Source organism: Sander lucioperca, chromosome 1, assembly GCF_008315115.2.
Source record: "Sander lucioperca isolate FBNREF2018 chromosome 1, SLUC_FBN_1.2, whole genome shotgun sequence".
Taxonomy (NCBI): Eukaryota; Metazoa; Chordata; class Actinopteri; order Perciformes; family Percidae; genus Sander; species Sander lucioperca.
The window spans coordinates 40,775,936-40,792,226 of record NC_050173.1 but is presented as its reverse complement, the minus strand read 5'-3'; the positions used below and the strand labels follow the sequence as shown (position 1 = coordinate 40,792,226).

General features: G+C 39.8%; 1 long non-coding RNA gene across 1 annotated transcript; it reads right to left on the bottom strand.

The window, feature by feature from the left end:
• Positions 1–7,739: 7,739 nt before the first annotated feature.
• On the bottom strand, positions 7,740–10,422 carry LOC116064453. The gene is made up of 3 exons (XR_004108529.2): positions 10,305–10,422; positions 9,945–9,949; positions 7,740–7,752 (listed from the first exon to the last, which is right to left on the bottom strand). It is a non-coding gene; the product is annotated as an uncharacterized LOC116064453 (long non-coding RNA).
• Positions 10,423–16,291: the final 5,869 nt, after the last annotated feature.

Here is a 16,291-nt window from a genome sequence, read left to right as displayed (position 1 = left end):
CTCATCCAAACTCTGGTGCGGATCAAACAAATGAACTCTGGTCCGCTTGAAAACGGGTGTCTCGGTTCTCTTCCAAGTGAACTAGAGTTCAGTTCACTTCAGGTGAGGGCGTGATCTGAACCAAAAACAATGCATTTACTAGCCTGCAGTTTCAACCTTGCACACAATTTACTGACTTATAATTCAATCAGGAGAGACTTCGTTGCAGATATGCATAATGAAATGTACAGAGTCTTTGGAGATTAGACTCCATCGTTGTAAAATATTTTTTTAAAGGGGTAGAGAAACAGGACATATCCCCCCGATGGAGTCCAGACACTGGTGGTGACGGTGAAGGAGCCCGAAGACCAGACCAAAGGAGTCGATGGAGCGGTCTGCCGGAGAAGGACCCAGGGTGCCATGGCTGACGATGACTGGAGGTGGAAGGGGAGGAGGAGGGTTGCACGCTTTGCCTGAAATGACAGCTGACAGCAGCAGGGAGGGAAACAGATTTAAAACAGGGATGTAATGCTGTGATTGGCTCGTGAAATTCATGGCCAATTCTGATTGGTTTAACTGAAAATTGAACGCCTCTAAACAGATTTGTTTTAGGAAAGAGAGAGCAGTGATTGATGTTATTTGAAGTCTTCCTGAAAAGAATTTACGCTGAGCTCCATATGATCTAAGGGACGATAACTTTCAGATCCATAAGCTGTTCTGAGCACACATCGCTGGTCGTCTGTGTGACATCATCAGTCTGTGTGAAATCATCATCTCTGTCCTTCACTCGCTGTCTGTCAGCTGCTCATTGTTGCCCTTCTTCTAAAATATCAGAAACACTAAAGCAGAACCAGAAAACCCCAGACATTATTAATTTGGTGTTGCTCCATTATTTCTGAGACCAGAAGTGTCGGCAAGTTTAAGATATTCTGTCCAATAAACAAGCGACCGTGTCAACCGTGTGATGTGTGTTTACAGTGGTGCGTTTGACAAAGTGCAATGTGAACGCAAACTGAGCCAAATGAAAAATGCAACAATGTTGCAACTTCACCCCCGAATTGCTAAGTACATTTGCTCAAGTACTGTACTTAAGTACAGATGTTAAGGTACTTGTACTTAACTTGGGTCTTTTCTTGTCATGCCACTTTCTACTTCTACACCGCTACATTTCAGAGAGAAATATTGTACTTTTTACTCCACTACATTCATCTGACAGCTTTAGTTACTAGTTACTTTACACATTAAGGTTTCTGCACACAAAACACACGTAGTTTATAAATCTGATGTTTTATTTGGGGCCCGAGCACCGTCAGCGCGCGAAGGCCCTATTGAAAGTTAAGGAATTATTATTCTTAATAGTCAACAAATGTTCAAAAATTCATTAAATGAATCGCCTTTTTGAGGGGCTTAACATACTCAAAAACTCACCAAACTTGGCAGTCTCATCAAGCCTGGGGAGAATTTACGTATTTTAAGGGTTTTGGGAATAGGCGCACAAAAATGGCTCGCGTAGACTAACAAAAACGTGGTACACATATGTAACATGTCAAGACGTACAACACACAAAATGGCGGGGCGGCCATTTTGTGTGTTTTGCCATCGAAACAGGAAGTGGGTGTAACTTGAGTGTACATTGTCCAATTGGCTCGAAACTTTTCATGTTTCATATGAGTCCAACCCTGACGACATCTACAGGCCAATATTGGCTCAAAGTCATAGCGCCCCCTAGTGGCAACAGGAAGTAGACCTAAAAGTCTAGGTGCTATACTTTAATGAACCCCTCCTAGAGATTTCATCCGATGGACTTCAAATTTGGTCTGTACCATCTCAACACCATAAAAATGAAAAGTTATTAAAAGAAAAACTTTTCGTCAAACGGTGTGGGCGTGGCGGCCATTTTGAGCATTTATCGATGAACGAAGAAGTTGTTGTAACTTTAGTGTACATTGTCATATCTGCCCAAAATGTCTTATGTTTGACAAGTATGAAGGTAAATATGGTGCAAAAAGGGAGAGCTTGTAGAATACAATGTGAGAACTTGCAGAAGAAAAAATCTGAACTTGTATGTTAAAATTTGCACTTGTAAAAATAAAATTTGCACTTGTAAAAATAAAATTTGCACTGTGATCTGAATTTGAAGTCATACAAAGAAAAAAAACATGAGAGCTTGTAAAAAAAATCTGAACTTGTAAGTTGAAATTTGCACTTGTAGAAAATGTTCTCACACCTGTATTCTGAATGTGAAGTTACAGAAAAAATATTCACAAATGTGTAGATTGATATTTACATGAACACAATGACAGCTGCAAACTTATAATGCAACATTTACTCGTATACTTTTTTTTTTACTCTGGTTCATTTTCCATCACAACCACAACTCAGTGATTACAACCTCTGGAATCTGTCACTGCAACTTCACATATGTGCTCTCTCGCATCACAAAGTGGCGAATCTGCGCACCTCGACTTTCACAACACTCTTGACGATACATTTGGTGCAAAACGTATTTTTACCTGTGGACTTAGGCTGTGGAGCTCTGAGCTAACAGAACGGGAAAAGCAGGGTTTCTATCGCCAGATGAGGGACAACTCTGTCCAGCTTATTTATGTAGCATGGAAACTTGGTGGAATAGCATGCTAGCGTTAGCTAGCTAACTAGCAGCCAGCCCGCTTCTAAATAAATACCTTTTAATTATCAAAACACTTTTTAACAGTCAAACTAAAACACTGGCGGTGAGCTCCACGGCCTGCAGCCGCAGACGGACCGTCATGAGTGGGGATCGACCAGCGTAGCAACACTGCTTTTGCCAGAAAGCTTCGCTGCCGACCTCAACCTGCAGTCGGAAACAATAATTTCTGCAGAATTCATTGCTGCCGAAAATTGCATCTAGGTAGCAAGGAAATGCTACTACAGAGTCTGATAAAACATTGATGTCTCTAAACTTTCTAAAATCCTAATCATTATTGATGAACATGACAAAGAGATTTACTGTTGCCTAGTTTTTAAACAGTACTTTGCCTTATAAAATCATTATTTTCCCTAGTGGATGCAATTCTCGGCAGGAATGCGAAACTTGGCACCTGTTACCCACTGATGACGGTCCGTCTGCGGCTGCAGGCCGTGGAGCTCACCGCCAGTGTTTTAGTTTTACTGTTAAAAATGTTTAGACAATTAAAAGGTATTTATTTAGAAGCGGGCTGGCTGCTAGTTAGCTAGCTAACGCTAGCATGCTATTCCGCCAAGTTTCCATGCTACATAAATAAGCCAGACAGAGTTGTCCCTCATCTGGCGATAGAAACCCTGATTTTCCCATAGACTGTACATAAGAAGACTTTTCCCGTTCTGTTAGCTCAGAGCTCCACAGCCTAAGTCCACAGGTACAAATTAGTTTTGCACCAAATGTATCGTCAAGAGTGTTGTGAAAGTCGAGGTGCGCAGATATGCGAATATGCGCACATATGTGAAGTTGCAGTGACAGATTCGAGAGGTTGTAATCACTGAGTTGTGGTTGTGATGGAAAATGAACCAGAGTAAAAAAAAAAGTATACGAGTAAATGTTGCATTATAAGTTTGCAGCTGTCATTGTGTTCATGTAAATATCAATCTACACATTTGTGAATATTTCTTCTGTAACTTCACATTCAGAATACAGGTGTGTGAACATTTTCTCCAAGTGCAAATTTCAACTTACAAGTTCAGATTTTTTTTACAAGCTCTCATGTTTTTTTTCTTTGTATGACTTCAAATTCAGAACACGTGTGTGAATATTTTTTACAAGTGCAAATTTTATTTTTACAAGTGCAAATTTTAACATACAAGTTCAGATTTTTTGTTCTGCAAGTTCTCACATTGTATTCTACAAGCTCTCCCTTTTTGCACCATATTTACCTTCATACTTGTCAAACATAAGACATTTTGGGCAGATATGACAATGTACACTAAAGTTACAACAACTTCTTCGTTCATCGATAAATGCTCAAAATGGCCGCCACGCCCACACCGTTTGACGAAAAGTTTTTCTTTTAATAACTTTTCATTTTTATGGTGTTGAGATGGTACAGACCAAATTAAATTTTTACAAGTGCAAATTTTAACATACAAGTTCAGATTTTTTGTTCTGCAAGTTCTCACATTGTATTCTACAAGCTCTCCCTTTTTGCACCATATTTACCTTCATAGACAAGGGTCCAGGCCTGATGTCCTCTACAGGGCAAAATTTACTTTTGGTCATAGCGCCCCCCTACATAACTTATGACCCATTTGACGTAGATTATTGTGTGAGGTATCATTGAACTCAGCAGAGAGTTCCTTCTTCATTGGTGACGGTTTGCGATGTCCGACGGTCGCGCAAATACACGGGCGCATGGAGCGGCATCCGCCAGTAAACCCGACGCACAATGAGGTGCGAGGGCCCGTCCAACGCTGCTTGCAGCTTTAATTATAAATGAAACTAGCCAACAATATAATGGCCTACAAGTCCAGCTGAAATGACTAGACCATTAAACACACAACTGTTTGGATCCTTTCCACTTTCTAAAATGGGAGGATGTTTCTGCATTGAGTACTTTTACTTTTAATACTTTAAGTACATTTCCCCGATGATACTTACATACTGTTACTTAAGTATCATTTTCAATGCAGGACTTTTACTTGTTACAGAGTATTGTTACTGTGTGGTATTATTACTTTTACTAAGTAAAGGATCTGAATACTTCTGCCAGCTATGGAGAAGAGCAGTACTGGGTAGCAGTAGGTGGAGGGAATATGTGCAGTTAAACAGCTTCATGAAGTTTAGTGTGTAGTAACTGACTCCACATAACAAATCACTCAATTGACATTTTCCTGTGTAAACCAAGTGGAATAGGTTTGTTTGGGAAGACGCAGGAGTTTGAGAAAGACAACGAGCTGCCCCCTCATCCAGCTCCACTTTGTCAATATTTGCCTGAGAGTTAAACATTGAGAGATGCTGAGAGTCTGGGTCAAATCCTGTTTAATAAATGAAACAAGCAAGCCAAATGCTTTTCAAAGACGGAGTACTGTTTAATTTGCAGCTGAAAGGCTTTTCATTATTAAATTAAATGCTTCTTGTATAAATATTCTAGTGCATTGAGTGATAAATGAGGTGCGCTGTGAGTTGCATAATAGAGTTCCCTATCTCACCACTGCACACAATGATCCACCAAACTCAATCGGGAAAATAAACCTGTATACAATCAACCTGGCAACAAAAGACACATTTGTATAATTTGATTCCATTGGCATCCAAACAGTAAAACGGTGTTATAGGAGCAGATTTAATCAGGTGTCTGAATTTCTTTATTTAACCATAGCATTAGCTGATGAATACTGTGGTATGAGGAATATTAGAGAATGTGTTCGGAAGTCACAATACGCATGTCAGGATGTTGGTTTAGTTAGAATATGTATGTGGTAGGTACACATCAGCAGTCTGGACTGTGTTTTAAGGTGGGAGTGTATGAAGTTCTCAATTTAGAAAATAGATACAAGAGTAAGATAGATCTGAAGGTGCCTTTATTGTGTAAGTTGACTGCTTGTTACACTGAGTCTTGGTTAGTCTGGCTATCACCAGACCAAGCTCAATCTTTTAAGATCGAACATTAGTCTGGGGAGTTTGCTCTATATTTTCTACTGCACAAGAGGCGTGATCAATGGCCATAGTTCAAATGACTCTGTACGCAATTGGATAGTCCGTCAACCAATCAGACCAATTATCCGGGTGACGTACTTGCACTGGTGACTGTCCTCCGTGTTAAACCGTGTTAAACCCGCCAATAGCGCGCCAGGTGGATAAGCCAGTTTGTGATTCGTCCTCGCAAATTTGTAACAGAAGCAGGATAGAAAAATGTACAGGTTTCCAGCCTGAGCTGCAGGGCAAAATCAAATCGCCGGCAGATCGGGCTGGGTTTACGCAGTCTAGGTCTTGGTGGCAATCTGTCAGAATGAAGAATATCAATTTGTGGCATGTCAGACTGTACGATGAATGTGTGGTATATTGTAGCGCTACAATGTGAAAAAAAAAAATATATATATATATATATATATATATATATATATATATATATATATACAGCCAGCTACCACTGCAACCCAGGGTAAAAAAATAAGACTTATGCCAACAGTTTAAGCAAGTGTACCACAGGTTATATTGTAATCATGCATGTGTAATTTTAATTAGTTGTATTTAAAATTGTTTCTATTTTATATATTGTATTTGTTTTTCATCAAAATTTGGGGAGACCCTTGATAAGCCCTTTAGGCTTTTGGCCACCCTTGCCTATTCTAGTGTTATTTATATTGCTCTGCTAATGTTCTTTTTTATGTGCTATTAAATAAATGAAATAAAATTTACAACATCTTTCAACTTTCTACGATCACAAGACTGTCACCGTGCCATGTTTTTGCTCTCTGCTCGAAATTTAATTTTATGGTTGAGCTTTGCTGGTACAGTATGTTTAATGTAATGACCTGTCGTATATATTACATTTTTATTACAAATATGCATTAGTGTTCTAACTTTGATGGCCTTCATATTTCCTATTTAAAAAAAAACTTCAGGTTATTGTACTTTTCATATTGAGAGGATAGTTGGCTGGAGCCCACAGTTGTAAATCACGTGGTAATGTAAAACATTGGACCAACTGTCTCCATAGGTTTCTTTGTTTTTGGGAATATCAGAAAGAGATTTATTGCCAGGTAAGTAGCACTTACTAGGAATTTGTCTTGGTTGAAGGTACATACTTGAAAACAATAATATAAAATAATAAAAAACAACAATACAGAGACAAATAACATACATACATATAACTATTTAGCATTAATTGGGTTAGTGCCGAATGTAAACAAATGTGGAGGGATATTATAATATTATGGATTTCCTAAAAGTTAATGATGACATGAGACTATCCCCTTCAAAAATCCACATATTTGTTAAAGAAACACAAATGACAAATTATGACAACATAAAAGTGCCATGACAAAACACCAATACAGGCATTCAGACACAAGGGCGTAAATCCCAGGGGGGTCGGGGGGGTCAGGACCCCCGCTAGAAATATCATTAAAACAATGCTGTGTATTGTAAATAACATCATGATGTATACTTAAAATATCTGTGTAAGTAGTAAAACAATACAAACCCCAAAAAATGCTCTTCAGAAATGTTATGTTTATTGTCCCCCCCTACTGTTAGATCAGATTTACGCCCATGTTCAGACATAAATTGGAGAGAGAGAAAGAGAAGAAGAGACGAGTAAAAGTGAATGGGGATGTTTGATTGGTTGGGTGGGCGCATTAGATGAACAAAGTGGAGAGGTGAAATGTGTGGGCGGGCGTTTGAAACATTGGACATTTGTGTTTGGTAGCCAGCTCAACTATCAAGTTTCAGAGAGTGTGTGTGTGTGTGTGTGTGTGTGTGTGTGTGTGTGTGTTCGCGTGCATGCATGCGTGTGTGTGTGTGTTTGTGTGTGTGTGTTTGGAGGTCAAATGGAGACAGCAGAACAAGATTGTTGGATGAGATATATGTTTTCAGTTATTGTGTAAAAAAATGATTTCATATTTGGCTAAATGACTGGGGAAGTTTGACTTTTATGTAGAATAAAATGATAGCAATAAAGGATAAATGGATATAAAATGTGAAACAATAAAACAATGCACTTTATAAACATGTTGCCAACCACGGACCTGTCAACTAAGAGAGAACGCCTTCAGTGCAGTCAGGATCAAGATGGATAAAGAAACCAGTTTAAATCAAAACTTCCACATAAACCAGAACTTACACCATGGGAAGAAGATATCAATCACATAAGGTTGTTATAATGACATATACTAATAATATCTTGTTACAGAGCATCTTCTTATAAAAAAACAAACAAAAAAAAAAAACAGCTATAAAAGGTTAGGAAAAAGTAGAGGTATAATGTGCAATGGCCTGGAACCAGAACCATCTGAAAGCCTAAAGTCCTGTTCAGACCAAAGATTCTCGACAAGACGTAACGTCCCCCCGAAGGCTCTTACTGGTCATCGAATCCCATTAAGGAGCCTGCAGATGTAAATTGCCTGGACCCTAAATGAGGATCGCATTCACTTTTTATGACAACATCCGAGTTCTATTGTTTTAACGTGAAATGAATACCACGAGAACCGGGCTTTCAAAGGATTTGATTTTGTCAGGCTCTCTGGTGGCCCAAGCCTGTAAATAATGCTTTTTATGGGGAGAGAGGAGGCCCTGAAGTGGCAGAGAACTGGGAGGACAAAGACGTGGGAGTTAGTAAAGGAGGAATGAGGAGAGGTGCTAAAATGAAAGGGAGGCCTTGGTGGACTTTGGAGAGTCCTAGACCTCGCCTCAAGGGTCAAGTTTCCTGCATTAGCTGTGGTCAGAGAGTGGTAATGAGCAGTCACACAGTATAAGGGCTGTTAAGAAACCAGGCCACATGAGGGGGGGGGCGGGACTCCAGGAAAGAGAATCAATGGAAGCGGTCGACAGGCCGTCCTCCCTGTCTCTGGGCCAAGGTGAGCAATAAAAAACCTCCAGTTTGAGTTCTTGGAGATATTAGAAGCAGAAGTAGGAGAATCAGATGATACAGACAGCCAAAGCCACTGTATGTTCTTTCTCTGTCTCTGTGTTCGTCTGTCTCTCTCTGCAAACAACAGCCACTTTGTTGTATAAAATATGAGATGGGTGTTTGGAATGGCAGGATTTATTTTATTTTTCTTCTCGAGCTGTCACGCCATGATATTTGGAATTCATGACATGGACCCGCATAATGGGTTGCAGGGGACATGCAAAGTGAAAGAGAGCAAAAGGAAAAAAGAAAGAGACAGACTGAGAGGAAAAGTAAACTCATTTTGCAAAGGGGACTACACTTGTAATTAAATTTCGAGCTAAAAGCCCTGTTCATCATGCACTCTCATTTGCATCCCTCTTAAATATGCATGAATTTATTTTGCATGAGCAGGCAGCGTCTACACATGAAATGCCACACATGATTTCCTGGGAAAAAGAAAGACAAAATGGAGCAGTATTTAACCATTTTCTGATGTGAGCGATCAGAAAGGCTCTGTGATGTGTTTGCATCACACATTTCCTTACATTTTGCCTTCCACTGTAATTTCAAACCATTATTGAGCTGATTTCTCTGGGGCTACATGTATTCTTAATATGATGTTCATGTATTGTGTACATTGTGTGTATTGTATGTGAATAACATCAGGGTGGCTGTTATCCTGAGAGATCACAGCACTCTCAAACAATAGAAACATCAAACCATGGCCTGCTATGGATTCAATTGATCTGTCTTGCAATATATATTCATGTGTTGTCATGGCACGCGCTCCCCATCACCGTGCTGCTGTGTAATTTCTGGCTCAATCTAATTCATCACTCGATCTAATATACCTTCATAAGCATGAAATGCGCTCTGATTGATTTCTTTAGTGGAAGGTTATGAGGGAACATGTATTAAGAGACAAGAGAAGAAAAGGGCCTTTCTGTGTGGAGTTTGCATGTTCTCCCCGTGTTTGTGTGGGTTTCCGGTTTCTTCCCACCATAAAGATATGCATATACGCACTTACAGAAATGTTGATTAATGTGCATTGTCGTAATCAAATAAACGTACAAACAGGAAACCATATTGCAGGTTTCACTGTGAAAGTGGAGGCACTTAAAACTGATAAGCATGTCTGGATACACACTTTTCTCAAAGTTTTTTTCATTGTACTTATTTATTATTATATATATTTAAGCCATAATAACGAGTTAACGCAAATTTGTTTTGACGAGCGACTAACGCACGTGCGTTCTTTGATTTGGTCCTTTGAGCCGCTCCATAGTCTGGTTAATCACTCACCGAAGTTTTCTCTCAGTATCACAGTTACCTTTGGATCACAGCACATTATTTTGACCCACAGTGGGAACAACACGTTCTCACTCTCAACTCGTAAAATACTGACGCTTGGTCAGCGTCTCTCAGCGTCAGTAACGACGCAACAATCCCCCTTTAGCGTCTGTATGGAACACACTGGGCAGAGCAGCAGCTCGACCATGGCGTTGTAAGACGATGAAGTATTAAGAGAGACAACAGTAGTAGTAGTAAAAAGACATAAAATCCTCGTAAGGAGGTTGGTTGGGGGGGTGGATGGTTCAAACAACACATGACTTTCACCCAGGAGACCGGGATTCGTGTCCCGTTCTTGTCCCGCGTCTCACTGAAACGTACATTTTATAACACTACCCACAATCTTCTGTCCCGTTTTTGTGCCGCATGTCAGTTAAACGTACGTTCCGACCCAGATCACCAAAAAGTGACGCCAAGAGTCCCGACCAAGCGTGTCTAATTACGACGCTAAAGGAGACTTTTTCCATCAATAGCAAACGCCAAAGGCCCCTGACCAAGCATCGCTTTTTGACGCGATGGGAGTGAGAATATGTTGGTGGGAACTTCGGTCGCATGCTTTGACTGTTATGAAGATAGAGGTGAGGCATTTTTCTGATGCGTGCATTGAGCACTTTTTGTACGTAGCCAGACAGTAGGACATTGAACATAAAGGCCTGTAACAATTCCAAATGTTGCTGTACAATTAATTGTCTCTTTCAGTTAAATTTAAAAATATTTATTTATTATTTTCCAAACAAAATAAAGTGTTTAATGTATTCCAGGCTACATATTTTAGTTATATCACTGTTATGTGACCCAGATAATGTAATAGCACAAGTAGACAGCCTGTGACGTAAACCATGCCTCTTTATTATCATATAAACATTGTAATTTTTTCATAAATGAACGTAAAATTGATAATAGTACAGTATTATATAGTTTTCCAGACCTTAGCTTTTGTGAGCAATTATTTGCGGTACACAAAGTAACCGCAATTATGTAAAAAAGAATTGCGATTAGACAATTATATAATAATTGTTACAGGCCAACTTGATGGGCTTGAGTTTGTATTATGCTTTAAGCATACAGTACTTTTGAGGTTATCCTAGAGAATATTCTAGACAGTATTTGTCATTCTTTTGGATTGTTGCAATAATACTAAATATTTGCATAAAGCAAGCATATTTCTCCCCTCCCATGATAAGAGCATTGAAAACTTGAAAAATATCCCTTTTGTGGGATTGTGTGATTAATTTGCAATTAATCGCGAGTTAACTACATATTACACATTACATATTTTAATTGATTGACAGCCCTAATAAACAAATGTACATATGTACAAAAAGAGATTATACTTCCTAACATCGGTCTGGGGACGACAGAAACAGTGCAAATGTGCACTGTCCCTAAATAAAACAATAAATTAAATAAACGAGAAAATTCCCTGCAAGGTACAGTATACATTAAATTAAAGAACATACTAAATGAAATGAATGATGCATTAAAAACAAATGTATAAGCAAGCAAGTAAAGAAAAAACATGACATCAGCAAATATAATGGCTGTAAAAAGATCATAAAGGAGCTTACAAATATAAATAGTTCAAGAGCAAGACAACATACATACAATGGTCCATCAAGCCTACAGGAAGTTGTAGGCTTGGTTTATTGCTAGATTTAAACAGAACTATCTTAAACAGAATATAGTTATTGTTAACCATTACACATTTAATATCCAAAATCTCTGTTGTCTCTCTCTCTGGTGTAATTTAAAATGTGTGTATGGAGTGTGGTAGCAGCGTTTAAACCAGATCTATTGCCAATCCTTCACAGTAATGCCATTCATCATTTATATTCATATTGTCACATCATGCAAGCCAGAAGAGACCTGAGAACTGTCCATAATCATTTTGTAAAAATGGGAAATCTGTCCACCCATGAAGTGATGGTTTATGGTATTGTTTCTCAAGAGTAGGTGGAAACAGAGAGTATGTGTCTTCAAATCTAGCTTTAAAGATGCAAATGTCTAAAGGAATAACTATGTTTATTGTAGTTTATTTTTAATTGCAATATGTGTGGAGATATTGGCTATGCAGGCTGTACACTGTATATGGTGTTCATCAGTTTTTAGTAAGTTCTGGAAATTTTTTTGTTTGTTTTGTACGACTCACATTCTATTGTCTTTGTGTTTATTATTTATTCATGTTGCATATGTGGACAACCTAATTTGCTTGTGTTTTATTTATTTGCAGAGCTGTCTTTTATTCTAATTGTGATGTATGAGCAGTAAAGATCTTTACGTCATTTGATTGTGTTTTCCTAAAAACAAAGCCTGGCCTTCTTCTAAATGTTTGGGGGGATACACAATCTGACTTTTCTATCCTGATATTGATTATAGTGCCTACACTCAGGGTATCTACGGATATAGAGTACTATTATATGTGACATTTAGTGATAAATAAGGTAATAGTGTGTACTGAAGATTATGGGTGGTGATGGCCCAGTGGATATGACACATGCTTTTGGTATGGGAGCTCTGGGTTCAATTCCCACTGCGATACATCAACCAATGTGTCTCTGAGCAAGACACTTAACCCCTAGTTGCTCCAGAGGTGTGCAGCCTCTGACCTATGTAGCAACTGTAATTCACTTTGGATAAAAGCGTCAGCTAAATTATATGTAATGTAATTATGGTGGCACTAAAAATGCAGTTGTGCCGTGAATGAATAAATGAATGAATGAATGAATGTGACTGATGCAAGAAACACATAATTGTATAATGATTGGTTAATTGGTGAAGAAACTGAAATTTTACATGGATATCTGGCAGATGCCCAATCCACATGATCCACATGTATAGATCTAACAGATCAAATGCATCTCCAATATTTATCAATATATTCAATAATAACAAATCTCATTAACAGACCAAACCAACAATGTGTCAGTCCGTCTCTCAATACTTTCTGATATCTCCGAGCCCATTGGTAGTGCATTTGTTGGGGACTATTTTCAGCTGCGGATTAATCCACATTTGGTGCTCTAGTACAGAGATCTTTAACAGGGGGTCCGGCACCCCTAGGGAGTCCTCAGAGTTGCTGCAGGGGGGCCGCCAAATTATTGTTCGATAGTTAAAAAATAAAAAAATAAAAAAGATTATAATAAAATATGTCTGAAAATATACATTAACATGAATCCAACATATTATTTGTAAAGATAAATCTTTTTTTTTAATTTACACAACATTGATGTTAGGGCGCTGACACACAGAGCCGATTATCGGCCGTCGGACCGTCTGGCGAGGTCGGTGACTCGAGTCTGTTCGGTGTGTTCGGTGTGTTCTGTGCCGTTGTCCGTCCGAGGAGCCGTCGGCCTTCGTTTTGGCCGACCTGACATGTTCAGTCGGAGACAGGGCAGTCGGGACTCACCCGGAAATGGCAAGGGGATGAGCCTCTCAAAATCTGACGAAAATCTTTTAAACTAACCTTTGTCGATCTGAAATGAAGAAAGATTCAGCAACTGCATGGCCTATTTCTCGCTTAAAATGTTTTCAGAAACACGTTTCGGTGAACTATTTTAGTACAATATGAGATCGTATTCTGAACAAGCCGCCATGACAGTCTGGCTGTGAATTTCTGGAAAAAAAAAAGAACCACGTGACGCGTTCGTCCAATCAGCTGCCGGTTTTCATTTTCTGGGAAACAATCAGACTGTTAATGGAAAAAATACAGAGCAGCGCCGCCTGCTGCTATGGAGACGTATTACGTTTCGCGCAGAGCGTATGCTCAAGTCGGCGTCTCTTCGGTGTGTTCTGAGGCACTTTTTGGACCTCTGGGACCCGACTGATCAGTCCGACTGCCTTTTCTGCCAACGGTCGGCCGTCTGTTTGGTGTGTAACTACCGTAAGGCTTACTGGCCTACGTATAGTTATCCATAAGGTAGCCCTCCACAGAGACAGTTAAGCTTAAATATTCACACTGCCACATTTTAACATTAAAACACGATGTATAAATATATGAATATGTCAACAATTATTATTTTAATAACTTAGTATTGTAATCAAAATAAAAAGGTATGTGTCAAGGCTTTAGGCAGCTCTACATGTTATTGAAGGCCCAGTTTAATACGCAAATCAAATCTTTTTCAGCTGAGGGGTCCTTGGCCTAAAAACGTTAAAGACCCCTGGGCTAGTAGGTGGGACAGCAGGATAGTGTGTGTGGGATTGAGTCAGAATAAAGTACAGTGTGTGTGTTCATGGTAATAAAGGAATATGTCACCCAATGCAACAGTGTGGCTCACTGATGTGTGTTTGTCTGTGGACAACAATGGAGCTCTATGGCACAGATGAAGAAGATATATCAGGCTCTGATGCACAGACAACTCTTGATAGTAGGGAAGGTATGAGTCTGAACATTGGATTTGTTGACTACAAGAACACTTCTAAATATTTCCAGCCTTTTTTCTTGAAGTTGCAGTGTGTTGAGCTCTTCAGGCCACCGCAGCAAAACCACAAAACCCAGAAAAAACAAAAGGTGGAATCTCACGGGCTGCCAGACAGGGAATGACTAGCGTCCCATTGTGAAGCCTCTGTGTTTTAATAAATCACCAAAGCAAATGCTTTGTGTTCACTAAATGGTCCGCTCTCTTTCTATTAGCGTCACATTTAGGCCCGGTGCACTGTGTGGACGAGAGCACTCGACACGACAGCATTCCACTACTGCATATTTAACACTGTGGGACCAGCGGAGTGTGGATCACACTCTGTAAATAAGTAAAAAACAAAGAGAGAGTGTGCGTGTGTGTGTGTGTGTGTGAGAGTGAAAGAGAGGCTGGGCAGAGGGATTATGCATGGCTAAAAGTGTAACAATGCTTCTCTGTTCCAAGTTGCATAATTCAAAAGCCATCTCCATCCTGTTGTGTTGTGTTCTGCTCCGCTTCAGGCCGGGTCCTAAGACACTTTGCTAAGTTCTCCACGATTGAGACATCATTGTACAGAGAGAGAGAGAGGGAGAGAGGGAGAGAGAGGGAGGAAGTGTCTGGCTCCGTTTTGCTTGGCTCTCGTCGGAGCAAATCACAGTTCCATGTTTACGGCGCAGCAACCACTTTTTTTTTTTTCCTTCCTCCCAGAACACACTGTGCATTTTAATGAGGGCCTGGCCCGCATACTAAGTGCACATTAAGCCAGCTCTGTGGGGGTGAGCGCGGCGATACATCACGGTCAAAGTGAAGCAGCACTCTTGAACAAAAGCTGAAGTTTTTTTTTCCATCCAGGGGTGCAGGGGGGAGGGGGGAGAGATGTTGTGATGATTTTAATTTTAATTTGGTTGCACTGGAGAGTTTGTTGGAGGCAGGAAGCGGGGTGAGAGCTGGTTCAGGGGGGGAGTGAGCTTTAAAGGGATAATAGCAGGGGTGGGGACGTGGAGTAGAGTTAGATTTCAGGGCTTACCGAATAGTTTATTGTGATGGTGATTACAGCTGAAGTGGTTGGCAGATAGCGTTGGTGATGAAGAGTGAGGCACACACAGTTGCACGCACAAACACTGGAACAAAACAGTTCAGATTTCTTTCAGCAAAGAGGGAATATATAATACTAGTACTTCTTGAATACAGTACGTTATACACACTAATTGCCACATAATTCAGTGTTTGCCATTGTTAAACATAAAAGGAAATGATACAACATATGCAACAACAGACTTTAATCAAACTGCATCTTTGAGATGTCACTGCCATTTACATTGCATACAATTAAAGCAAAACTAATTGTTTTTTCCTCATTTGGTCTCTGTAATGTGTTATTATTTTTTATTTTCAATTTTTGCTTCGTCGATTTCTTTTGTGCAATGCAATGTGGGGCAATATAAACAGCAGCTTAGCTTGCTAGCTTGGAGGTCGTCGTTTCCCGAAGTGAACGGAGTTTGACAACGACAACACACAGAGAGCGGAAGGTGAGGGTCAAAGCCTGAATGTCAGGCTTTATCCTGGAAATGTACATCCCTTGATTCATACTAAGCCCACACTAACATGATATTGTTGCAGAAAATGACGTTTTCGCTTCCTGTGGCCAATCAGTGAAAAGCACTATTCTTGATGCAATGTTTTTTACCTTGTTGTCTCTCAAGCCCAATTGTCTTTGAACACTTTGCTATGCAATAGCGAATGGGTTATCGGATAAACATAGCTAACGTTAATCACTGAACAACAACAAAAAAGCTACTTACCTTGTTGTTGAAGATTGGGTTAGCAATGCACCATTCATAAAAAACATTGTTACCCCCCAGGCCCATGCATTTCATTGGAACTCTTTGGACTTCACATTCTCCATCCATCCACCAGATGCCCTCAGACTGCCCCATCAGTCCCAGTCCCCTGACTCCACATCCACCTGCTCACTGTTCCTCATTCCACAATCACCACCCC